At 39.4% G+C, this 13720-nt stretch overlaps 1 protein-coding gene across 1 annotated transcript in view; it reads right to left on the minus strand.

The window, feature by feature from the left end:
* TAB3 (TGF-beta activated kinase 1 (MAP3K7) binding protein 3) overlaps positions 1 to 12864 on the minus strand; it is a 58684-nt gene extending 45820 nt beyond the window's left edge. The window contains exon 1 of the mRNA XM_082864703.1: positions 12746 to 12864. The gene's annotated coding sequence lies outside the window, so the exon portion shown is untranslated. The remainder of the gene's footprint in view (positions 1 to 12745) is intronic.
* Between the last annotated feature and the right edge of the window lie 856 nt (positions 12865 to 13720).

Here is a 13720-nt window from a genome sequence, read left to right on the forward strand (position 1 = left end):
AAAGAAACCTAGGAATAAACCTGACCAAGGAGGTGAAAGACTTATACACTGAGAACTATAAAACATTAATAAAGGAAGTTAAAGAGGATTCAAAGAAATGGAAAGATATCCCATGCTCTTGGACTGGAAAAATTAATATTGTTAAAATGGCAATACTACCCAAAGCAATCTACAGACTAAACACAATCCCTATCAAATTACCCATGATATTTTTCACACAACTAGAACAAATAATCCAAAAATTCATATGGAAACATAAAGACCCAGAATTGAAAAAGCAAGCCTGAGGGAAAATACAAAGCAGGAGGCATAACCCTCCCAGACTTCAGACAATACTACAAAGATACAGTAATCCAAACAGTATGGTATTGGTACAAAAAAAACCCACATACGGATCAATGGAACTGAACAGAGAGCCCAGAAATAAAGCCACACACCTAAGGTCTTTGACAAGGGAGGCAAGAATATACAGTGGAGAAAAGAGAGTCTGTTCAGCAAGTGGTGTTGAGAGAGTTGGACAGCTGCATGTAAATCAATCACGTTAGAACACACACACACACACCATGCACAAAAATAAACTCAAAATCACTTGAAGACTTAAGACATAAGACATGACACCATAAAACTCCTAGAAGAGAGCACAGGCAAAACATTCTCTGACATAAATCGAATCAGTGTTCTCTTAGGTCAGTCTCCCAAGGCAATAGAAATAAAACCAAAAATAAACAAATGGGACCGAATCAAATTTACAAGCTTTTGCACAGCAAAGGAAACCATAAAAAAATGAAGAGACAACCTATGGAACAGGAGAAAATATTTGCAAATGATGCAACTGACAAGGGCTTCACTTCCAAAATATACAAACAGCTCATACAACTCAACAACAACAAAAACAAACAACCCAATTGAAAAATGGGCAGAAGATCTTAATAGACATTTCTCCAAAGAAGACATACAAGGACTTCCCTTGTGGTCCAGTGGCTAAGACTCCGCACTCCCAATGCAGGGGGCCCATGTTCAGTCCCTGGTCAGGAAACTAGACGCACATGCTGCAACTCAGAGTTCGCATGCCGCCACTAAAAAGATCCCAAATGCTACAATGAAGGTCCCACAGGCAACAAAGATCTCACATGCTGCAACTAAGACCTGATGCAGCCAAATTAGTTAATTAAATAAAATAAAATAAAAAAGAAGACATAGAGATGGCCAGTAGGCACATGAAAAAATGCTCAATGTCATTAACTATCAGAGAAATGAAAATCAAAATTACAATGTGGTACCAGCTCACACTGGTCAGAATGGCCATCATTAAAAATTCTACAAATAACAAATGCTGGAAAGGGTGTGAAGAAAAAGGAACCCTCCTACAATGTTGGTAGGAATGTAAGTTGGTGTAGCCACTATGGAAAACAGTATGGAGGTTCCTCAGAAAACTAAAAATAGAATTACCGTATGATCCAGCAATCCCACTCCTAGGCATATACCCAGACAAAACTATAATTCAAAAAGATACATGCACCCCTGTGTTCATAGCAGCACTGTTCACAATAGCCAAGACATGGCAACAACCTTAATGTCCACTGACAGATAAATGGATAAAGAAGATGTGGTACATATATACAATGGAATACTACTCAGCCATAAAAAAGAATGAAACAATGCCATGTGCAGTGACATGGATGCAACTAGATATTATCATACTAAGTGAAATATGTCAGAAAGAGAAAGACAAATACCGTATGATATCACTTACATGAGGAATCTAAAATATGACACAGATGAAACTATCTACAAAACAGACTCAGGGCTTCCCTGGTGGTGCAGTGGTTGAGAGTCCGCCTGCCGATGCAGGGGATACGGGTTCGTGCCCCGGTCTGGGAGGATCCCACATGCCGTGGAGCGGCTGGGTCCATGAGCCATGGCTGCTGAGCCTGCGCGTCCGGAGCCTGTGCTCCGCAACGGGAGAGGCCACAGCAGTGAGAGGCCCGAGTACTGGGGAAAAAAACAAAAAACAGACTCAGACATAGGAAATAGACCTGTGGTTGCCAAGGGGGAATGGGAGAGGGACAGGGATGGACAGGGAGTTTGGGGTTAGAAGATGCAAACTATTACATTTAGAATGGATAAACAACAAGGTCCTACTGTATAGCACAGGGAACTATATCCAATCTCCAGGGATAAAGCATAATGGAAAAGAATATAAAAAAGAATATATATGTTTATAACTGAGTCACTTTGCTGTACAGCAGATATTAGCACATTGTAAATTAAGTATACTTCAATAAAAAAAGGAAAATTATGAAAATAAAAAGCTCATTGGTAAAGGCAAATATACAGTAAAGGTAGTAAATCAACCAAGTACAAAGCTAGTAGAAGTTCAAAAGGCAAAAGTAGTAAAATCATCTATATCCTCAGTAAGGGATACAAAAACAAAAAGGTGTAAAATAATATGCCAAAAACAGTAATTATGGGGGGAGACGAGTAAAAATAAAGGGTTGTTAAAATGCATTTGAAATTAAGAGATCAGCAACTTGAAACAATCATGTATATATATAGATAGCTATATATAAACTTCATGGTAACCATAAACCAAAAAATCTATAACAGATAGAACACAAAAAGGAGAAAGGAATCCAAACATAACACTAAAGATAGACATCAAATCAAAGGGTAGGAAAAAAAAAAGGAACAAAAAATAACCAGAAAAATAACCCCAAAACAACTTACAAAATGGCAGTAAGTATATACCTATCAATAATTACTTTATTTATTTCATTTTATTTATTTATTTATATTTTTGGCTGCATTGTGTCTTCCTTGCTGCGTGCCGGCTTTCTCTAGTTATGGCAAGCGGGGGCTACTCTTAGTTGTGGTGCATAGGTTTCTCATTATGGTGGCTTCTCTTGTTGCGTGTGGATCACAGGCTCTAGGCATGCGGGATTCAGTAATCGTGGTGCATGGGCTCCAGAGCACAGGTTCAGTAGTTGTGGCGTACAGGCTTAGTTGCCCCGCGGCATGAGGGATCTTCCCGGATCAGGGCTCGAACCCGTGTCCCCTGCATTGGCAGGTGGATTCTTAACCACTGCGCCACCAGGGAAGCCCCTCAATCATTACTTTAAATGTAAATGGACTAAATTCTCCAATCAAAAGATACAGAATGGCTGAACAGATACAAAAACAAGAACCATATATATGCTGCCTATAAGAGACTCACTTCAGATTTCAAGACACACAGACTGAAAGAGAGAGAATGGAAAAAAGTATTCCATGCAAATGGAAATCAAAAGAAAGCCAGGGAAGCAACAGACACATAGATCAACAGAACTGAACAGAGAGCCCAGAAATAAACCCATGCACATATGGTCAATTAATCTATGACAAAGGAGAAAATACAGTTTCTTCAATAAATGGCACTGGGAAAACTGGACAGCTACATATAAAGGAATGAAATTAGAACATTTTCTCACACCATATATAAAAACAAACTCAAAATGGATTAAAGACCTAAATATAAGACCGGAAACCATAAAACTCCTGGAGGAAAACATAAGCGGAACACTCCTTGACATATATCATAGACAGATCCATTTTCTGGATCTGTCTCCTAAAGCAACAAAAAACAAAAATAAATAAATGGGACATAATTAAACTTAAAAGGTTTTACACAGCAAAGAATACCATCGACAAAAGAAAAAGACAACCTACTGAATGGGAGAAAATATTTGCAAATGATACGCCTGATAAGGAGTTAATATCCAACATATACAAAGAGCTCATACAACCCAACAACCAAAGAAACAAATAACCCAATTAAAAAATGGACAGAAGACCTGAATAGACAATTTTCCAAAGAAGACATGCAGATGGTCAACAGGCACATGAAAAGATGCTCAACACTGCTAATCGTCAAAGAAATGCAAATCAAAACCACAATGAGATATCACCTCACACCTGTCAGAATGTCCATCATCAAAAAGACAACAAATAACCAGTGCCGGCAAGGATGTAGAGAAAAGGGAACCCTTGTACACTGTTAGTGGGAATGTATATTGGCACAGCCACTGGAGAAAACAGTATGGAGGTTCCTCAGAAAGCTGAAAATAGAGTTACCATGTGATCCAGTAATTGCACTCCTGGATATATATCCAAAGAAAACAAAAACACTAATTTGAAAAGATACGTGCACCCCAACGTTCACAACAGCATTACGTACAACAGCCTAAGTGTCCATCAAAAGATGAATGGATAAAAATGATGTGAGATTATAGATAGATAGATAGATAGAGATATAGATATAATGGAATACTACTCAACCATAAAAAAGAAAGAAAATTTGCAATTTGCAACAACATAGATGGACCTAGAGGGTATTATGCTTAGTGAAATGAGTCAGACAAAGAGAAATATGTATGTTATCACTTATATGTGGAATCTAAAAAATAAACTAGTGAATATAACAAAACAGAAACAGACTCACATATATAGAGAATGAAGCAGTAGTTACCAGTGGGGAGAGGAAAGGGGAGAGGGGCAAAATAGGGGCAGGGGATAAGAAGTACAACAAACTACTATGTATAAAATAAATAAGCTACAAGAATATATTGTACAGCACAGGGAATATAGCCAATATTTTATAATAACTATAAACGGAGTATAATCTATAAAAATTTGAATCACTATGTCATACACCTGAAACTAATATAATATTGTAAATCAACTATAACTCAATTTTTTAAAGAAGCACACAGGAAAAAATGTTAACAGTACATGGATCTGGATAAAGGGTATATAGTGTTCTTTGTACTATATTTATTATTATAACTTCTTTAAGTTTAGAATTATTTTCCAAATACAAAGCCAAAACAAGACAAAAACCAAACAGAAAGCCTGTAGTTCTATTCAGGGATTATCCCTTGTTCACCACTGCATTTCCAGAACCTGACCTAGTACCTGCTCAAATGTTTGTTAAATAATGAAGAATCGATTTCACTATACTGAACCAGTCTAGCTAGCAAGAAAGAAAAATATATAGATGAAGCTTGCCCCCTACCTTCTGCACACCCCACCTCCCAATAAAATATTGGGGAATCAGAGATCAACTACATAATGACTTGTGAATGCTTAGAGAAATGAAAAATAGGTTTACGTTACTGAATCAGTGGGTATATTTTTCTAGTTTGCCCCTTTTATTTTTTATTATTATTTATTTTATTTATTTATTTTTGGCTCCATTGGGTCTGTGTTGCTGTGCGCGGGCTTTCTCTAACTGCAGTGAGCGGGAGCTACTCTTCGTTACGCTGTGCGGGCTTCTCATTGCGGTGGCTTCTCTTGTTGCAGAGCACGGGCTCCAGGCACCCAGGCTTTAGGAGTTGTGGCTCACGGACTCTGGAGCGCAGGCTCAGAAGTTGTAGCTCACGGGCTTAGTTGCTCCGCAGCATGTGGGGTCTTCCTGGACCAGGGCTCGAACCTGTGTCCCCTGTATTGGCAGGCGGATTCTTAACCACTGCACCACTAGGGAAGCCCCTAGTTTGCCCCTTTTAAAGCACCCCAAATCTGAAACGCGAAGCAATTCTAACAGTTTAACAATCTAGGCTTTAATTTAAAATGTAAACTATTTAAAGTCCTTAGCGTTTAACTTTTTTCTGAAACAAGGTTTGAATTTTCCACCTTTTTGATCAAAACAAACACTACCTGCCATTTTCACAGTAAGCTGATCTATAGTTTGCACTAGCCACAGGAGTCCTAACTGGACTAGTAACCTTGCCAAGTCACTGAAGCACTGCCTTACAGTGCAGTCCAATAAAAACATAATGTGATTCATTTTAAATGTTCCAGTAGCTACCCTAAGAAAGTAAAATGAAACAGGTGAAATTAATTCTAATATATTTTATTGAATCCAAGATAGCAAAAATACTTTTGTTTTTAACATGAATTCAATATAAACATCATTGATATTTTACATATATTTTTCAAACTAAGTCCTTGGAGTGCAGTGTGTGTTTTATATTTACAGCACATCTCAATTCAGACTGGTCACGTTTCAACTGCTCAGCAGCCACCTGTAGTTAGTCATGACTACCTTACTGGTCAGGGCAGCTCTAAGGCTTAGGATTTTCATTTAAAATAGAGGCTAAGAGCTACAACTCTTAGATTCCCTAATTCAGTACCTCCTTTGAGGGTATACAATTGACTGGGCATAGGGCCTAGCACAGACTAGGTGTTCAATGAGTATTTGCTAGGTGACATGAACAAAATGCAATTCATTGAATTTAATGATAGGAATGAACTTAGGTGATCAAATTTGCTTGTATTTATTTACAGAAACAATAACACCTTTCCTACCAGGAAAGGATTCCTCAATATTTGAGGGACTAACCATATTCAGAACACTTGATGGCTATTTAACCATTGTCAATAAAGAGTTTCTGAAGCATTCAAAGTCTTAACTCAAGCTTTCCTAGTGGCTTCAAAGAACCGTTTTTATTCATTTCTCAACCCTAATTTCAAGTCTTTAAAATATAAGGGCAATACAGTTTGCCTTCTTATGAGAAAGAAGAAAAAGCGACAAGGGTCAGTAAGAACAAAGATGTTTCAGATGTCAAGAGCCTAGGATCCATAGGTTACTGCAGAGCTTTTGGGAGTTCCTAGCTCTCGGCTAGCTTTATTAGCCTTCAGAACCTCAGGCGCTACTAAGACCAAAGTTACTATTAATTTTATCACTATTGTTATCAGCTACCATTTATGAACAACTATGCCCTGAAAGGTGGCTACAATTACCTCCATTTTACAAAGAAGAAATTAAACTCAGAGAATGGGCATATGGCAGAATCGTGACTCAAATCCAAGCCTGCCTTCTCCAAAGTCTTTTCTTTCCACTATGTCATTGGTAGGTATCAAGGACATTCCCAGCAGAGTGATGATGAGCACCCTTCTTTCACTAGCTGGGGGGAAAAAAGACAGGAAACCCTCATCAGTTTATCATCCAAACAGAGGGTTACAGGTGTGTGGGATTTGGAGGGCTGAGAGGGGAGGAAAGAATCCTTTTACAAATAAGCTGTTTTCGGACATACAAGAAACAGAGCTGAAGGGGAAAAGTTGCCATTTTCTTTTTTAGTGGTTACAAATACTTGCCTTTGGAAAAACATTAAAAAACATCTTTAAAATTGAAGCCAACAACTTACACACCCACAAAGACGGCTACCATCTGAAAAGATGATTAATAGTAGACCTACTTTTCACAACAAGTAGGAATCTAAACTGATAAAAACTTACTCTCCTCAAGGGATTACGACAGCGATCTTAAAAGTGATTAGCACTCTGCTCTATACAAACATTCACTCACGTAAGCACTAAATGATGTGGATAATCATTAAGTATTGTAAGTATTTCACAATATATAACATTCTCAAATAAATTTAACTTTCTGAGGATTATAAAATACTAAAATACTTTTTAAAAAGTTATTTCCTGGGCTTCCCTGGTGGCGCAGTGGTTGAGAGTCCACCTGCCGATGCAGGGGACACGGGTTCGTGCCCCGATCCCGGAAGATCCCACATGCCGCGGAGCGGCTGGGCCCGTGAGCCATGGCCGCTAAGCCTGCGCGTCCGGAGCCTGTGCTCCGCAACGGGAGAGGCCACACAGTGAGAGGCCCGCGGAACGCAAAAAAAAAAAAAAAAAAGTTATTTCCTTTCTGCTCACTGGGAGGTTAAGCCAGCAGGTAGTTTACAAACAGAAAATATTCCGACCAATAAGATCAGCCTGTTTCTTAAAAAAGCAAAGTTTTACAGTAAAATACTACACTGTATTTTTGTATTTAATCCCATAGAATACAACTAAAATGACACATTGCCATATATGATCTCATATTAGATTTGAAAGTGATGCATATTAAAACATACAATCTATTCTTGCCCATATATATTAATGTATTCAACAACTATGCAAAATACATACAGACATTGTTATTTAACAATATTATAATGGGCTGCTACTTTTTATATAATATTAAAGTGATGAGTGATGACTTGACACCTTAAAACCAGCCAGAGCAAGTAGCACCTGAACTGTACTGGCTAGGCTAGGATGTGACCAAACTCCTGGGACACCCATGAAACACCCCCACTAAACCACAGATGGCCACAGCTGTGGTCTGTGGAGCTGAGTAGGCAGTAACCCTAGATCAAGAAGAAATACTGAAGGTATAAACCCTACGAATGTCACACTGTTCGAAAGCCACATAAACCAGGAGATTTTGTAGCGTTGAGCCTTCGTTGCCTATTAGCTTTGCGGGGACTCCTAATTTCTCAAGGCAGTACTGAGACTGGGGGCTGGGATGGTAATGCTTAGCAGTGGAATCACTCTAAGGCTTCCTCCAGTGGTGCAGCTACCCTCCTAATTCAGGAGTGTCAGCATAAGGCACAGTGGGATCTCTTCCTCAAAATGCAGGTGCTGGGATTTCTCTCAACAGAATTCCTCCTTCCAACCAGAGGAAGCTCCCCTAAAGCTCTGCTCTGATGCCATGATTCTCTACGCTCTAGAAAATGACCTCAACACCTAGTGCTTTGTTTCCACAGCCTTCTCTGAGCTCAGCAAATATTCAGGGCTGTTATGGCCCTCACTGTTTACCTCTGCCAAAACTTTAGCTCACTTTCTATAATAATAATCACAGGTTATAAACCAGTGTGGTCTCTGGGCCAAAACCAGCCCACCAATCTGTTTGGTTTGGCCTTGGCATATTAAAAAAAAAAAAAAAAAGGTTGAGCCACACTTTAAAATAGGAAAATATGACATAAAAATTTGGATATCTAGCCTTTCTCTGAAAAATCAGATCTAGCAATAGTAGTCAACAACTAGCTGAAGCTGAAGCGCGGCTCACTTGTTTAGAAAGGACACATTCTCTCCAGCTTGCCTAGTCCCTACACTCCCTTGCGTGTCCCAGACACGGAGGCCTGGCCTTGCTCTATTCACTGACATATTTGCTGGGTCTGTGACACCTGAAATGTGTTCAACAGAGAGGTTTAAAGATACTACCGTACATATTAGTCTAGTCTAGTGTGTCTCAACAGTATGCTATTGCTGTGGTAATTTGAGGCACAATAATTCAACATGCAAGCCTGCTCCATGTGTCACAAGGTGTTCAGCACCCTGGTCCCTCCTGTAAAATCCCAAGAGCACCCCCAAACGGCCCCAGGAGAGGCAACAGTATCTCAGGCTGACAACCACTGCTAGCATGTCAAATTTAGTGATGTGAGCATTTCCCAGATTTGAAGAAAAGTTAGCCTTATCTTGAGAGAAGTTTTAAGATAAAAAACTAAAGGAATCATTCATTTTTCTGACTGGTCTGGTCCAAGTAGTAACTGTTGAACAGAAACATACACTAGTATAAAACTTTGAACCTTCATCCATTTTCTTGTTGAGGGGAGGTTTTGATTTTAGAGCACACTTACTTTTTAATTTTTTTATTTTTTTGTGGTATGAGGGCCTCTCACTGCTGTGGCCTCTCCCATTGCGGAGCACAGGCTCCGGACGTGCAGGCTCAGCGGCCATGGCTCATGGGACCAGCCGCTCCGCAGCACGTGGGATCCTCCCGGACCGGGGCACGAACCCGCATCCCCTGCATCGGCAGGCGGACCCTCAACCACTGCGCCACCAGGGAAACCCCTAGAGCATACTTATTGAGCCATATCTATGTACCAGGCACTGTGCTAAGTGCTTTATCTCATATAATCCCCATTATCATCCCATGGGAGAGGTAATATCATCATTCACATTTTACAAATGAGGAAATGCAAGGCTCAGAAAGGGTAAATAATTTGCCTGTGGTGACAAAGTTAACAAGCAGAAAGCTAAAACATAAACTTGAAGTCTATGCTTTAGCCATTATTCTCCTGTACTATAGGCTACATGGTAAGATTTTGATGATGTCATAACTCCTAAAGACACTGTAAAGTTTAAACCAAAACTTGCTTTTAAAAAAGAAGAGTTTTGGGCTTCCCTGGTGGCGCAGTGGCTGAGAGTCCGCCTGCCGATGCAGGGGACACGGGTTTGTGCCCTGGTCTGGGAAGATCCCACATGCTGCGGAGCGGCTAGGCCTGTGAGCCATGGCCACTGGGCCTGCGCGTCCGGAGCCTGTGCTCCGCGACGGGAGAGGCCACAACAGTGAGAGGCCCGCATACCACAAAAAAAAATAAAAATGAAAACGAAGAGTTTCTGCACCAGACTGTGAATTCTTCAAGGTAAATAGCAACAAGGAGTGACTGATATTGGAGTATAACAAATGATCTTTTACTGGAGGGGTAAAAATTCCAATTTCAGAATTTTTCACACATATATGTAAAGATTGTACCAAACAACAAGTGAGAAATAGGAATATGATAGTTATTATTTCCCTTAAGTTAGAGCCTTCCAAATAATTTCTAAAACTATCATCCTACAGGATTTTCATTACAGTAGAAACCATTTTGAAATAGTCACATATTCACTTCATCTATCTCATATTCTATTATATTCTCAAAAGAGACTATGGACCAAAATAATATTCATATTAAAACACTCATCAAAGGAATTTTCAAGTATAACCTCCCACCGGAAACAAACAGAAGCATATTCAGATAAAATTTAAGCGTAATGCCCCTCCCCACAAGTGAGCATCTATTTGCCAGCTGCTACCTATACAGGACGCACCACACCATACAGGGCCACTCCCTGCCTTCCCCCACCAACCTCCCCAACAAAAATAAAGGTACTTGGGGGCTTCCCTGGTGGTGCAGTGGTTGAGAGTCCACCTGCCGATGCAGGGGACGCGGGTTCGTGCCCCAGTCCGGGAGGATCCCACATGCCGCGGAGCAACTAAGCCCGTGAGCCATGGCCGCTGAGCCTGCGCGTCCGGAGCCTGTGCTCCGCATCGGGAGAGGCCACAACAGTGAGAGGCCCACGTACCACAAAAAAAAAAAAAAAAAAAAGAAGAAGGTACTTGGGATCTCCTCCCAATTCCGAGGTTGGTAACAAAGAGGTAGAATATTAAAAGATAAACAAAGCTGAACGACCTTATATAGCGGTAACTGAGAAAAGAAATAGGAACGCCTTGATTCTTACTTATTAGAAATATTTTGTTCAATTAAGAATGAATTGGTGGTGGGAGAAAAAATGGTATCTAGGTTAGAGAAATCAAAGGTTTCCTTTAGAAAGTGACTTTAAAAATATCTCAAGAACATTCTAGAAAAGGCAAAATTATAGAGACAGTAAAAAGATCAACGGTTGCCAGAAGTTTGTGGGGAGGAAGGGAGGGTTCATAGGTGAAGCACAGGAGATTTTTAGGGCAGTGAAATTATTCTGTATGATACTGTAATGGTAGATACATGACATTATGCACTTGTCAAAACCCACAGAACTTTATAATACAAAGAATGAACCTTAAAGTATGCAAATTTAAAAAAATCCTTTAGAAAGTCAGGGGGTCCCAGGAAGGAATGGAGACCATATAACAGAATCCAACTGTATTACAAATGTATGAAACAGTATCGCTGCAGGGGATGGGGGGAAAGGTGCTGACTGAAAGAACTTTGGAAATGAGTGGAGTCTGTAAGACTAAAGGTAAAAGGAACTGTACATAAGCATTGTATTCTAGCTGATAAAGCTGTTTCCCATGGGGGTACAGGTTAACAATTCTGATATTGTTACCCATCAGGGTATCAGGTTAACAAAACTAATATACAACTATACATGTACACTGGGACTGAACAATTAAGTAAATGGATGGTGAATGGTGGGAGCCAGATTTCTCACTGTTGGAGTGGGAGGTTACAGAAAAGCAAGGGGAGGAGGCTAGAATGACCTATGTAGTAATGGATTAGAGCTGGAGACATCAATATGAACTCATGTTTACCTTAATACTGATATATATACAGAAATGAATGCATAGAAATACTTATAAATATGCATAAATATACAGGTAATATATACACAGGATTTCAGCTAAGAAGGCCTAGAAACAGCAAAACTCTAGTAGCAACAAGCACACCTAGCACCCAGATTTTGATTTCCAATAGCATTCTCTAATAAAAGAAATCTGGACTTTGTGGAGAAACTGCTGATTCTAGAACTGGGATAGGGGATATACAGGATGAGCCTGGAGAATCTTGTAGTACCAGAAAATAAGGAAGTGTCCGGAAAAAAAAACAACAAAAAACACCCCATGACGATGGGGGCATGTCAGAGTGACACAGAAGCCAACCAAAAGAGCTCCCAATGGCCAAAACAGCAAAAATTTGAGCAACAAAATAAATAAGGTAGTATTGGATTATGACCCAAAATATAAAACAAATATCTGTAAGCCCATACTGACATAAAGAAATGACTGAATAAATAAATAAATAAATGGGGGAGAAGAGACAATCTCCCATGGAGAATTCCCAGGAACTTACGTAGAAGAGCCTCAAGGAGATGGAGCAAAACTTCCCACTCCTTAAGTGTGGACTACACTTAGTGACTTATTTCCAAACAACACAGCATGGAACAAAGTTTTTACAAAAAATAAAAAAGTAACTTCACAGTGGAGAAACTTGACAAACATTTTCAGCCAGGTGACCAGAGTCAACATTAATAGTGAGAAATCATTGTACCCTTGATATAATGGAATGAGAATGGCACTTTACCTCTGTGGTCTTCCTCCTAAAAACCCATAACCCCAGTCTAACCATGAGAAAAACATCAGATAAATCCAATTGAGGGACATTCTACAAAATACCTGATCAAATTCTCCTCAAAACTGCCAAGGTCATCAAAACAAGGGAAGTCTGAGAAACTGTCACAGTCAAGAGGAGCCTAAGGAGACGTGACGATTAACTGTAATACAGGGCCCTGGTGGGATCCTGAAAGAGAAAAAATACATTAGGTAAAAACTAAGGAAATCTGCATAAAGTATAGACTTTAGTTAATAACACTTTTAATATTGGCTAGTTGTAACAAATATACCATGCTAATGTAAGCTGTTAATAATAAAGGAAACTGGGTGCAGGGTATAAAGGAACTGTCTGTATTATCTTCTCAATTTTTCTGAAAAATTAAAACTGTTCCAAAAAAATAAAGTCTATTTTTTTAAAAATTAAAAAATTACCCTGGCACCGGACTCTTACTCACATCTCCAGCTCTCAAAGCACCTTCTTTTCAGTAGACTTGAAATCTGACAAAATGAGGAGCTAAGTTATCCTTTCATTAACTTCTTAACTCAATACAGAAAAATGACAAAAACTCATAGACTTCTGGTGACTTAAAGTAACAACAGACAGGATGCTAGGCCACACTTTTAGGGCAAGCAGTTCCTTCCCAAGTATCATCACAAACGGAACCTTCTTTTCCTTTAGGTCACAAATATCTTCTACAGTAATTAAATTCTACATTTGTCTTTCTGAGAGCACTTCAGAAAGACAAAAAGATAGTCCACTGCCTGTTTTCTTAAGGCTTTTGTAGCACACCTGGCTGTGACTTACCATCATGAGCCCCCCATTCTATCTAGAGAAGAAAGGATGAAGCCCAGAACTATCAAGCATCTACAAAATTTTCAATTGCATAGCCAAAATAGTATACAACTTTTAAAAAACTGCTACTTTAAGAAAAAAAAAAAAGCCCTTACTGGCTTATTTTGACAGATGAGTATTCTCTCTCTCCATCATTTAGAAACTATCTTCGTTCCTCGGTAAACCTAATAATTCAATGTTAACCT

The sequence above is a fragment of the Leucopleurus acutus genome (genome assembly GCF_964270905.1).
Source record: "Leucopleurus acutus genome assembly, chromosome: X".
Classification (NCBI taxonomy): domain Eukaryota; kingdom Metazoa; phylum Chordata; class Mammalia; order Artiodactyla; family Delphinidae; genus Leucopleurus; species Leucopleurus acutus.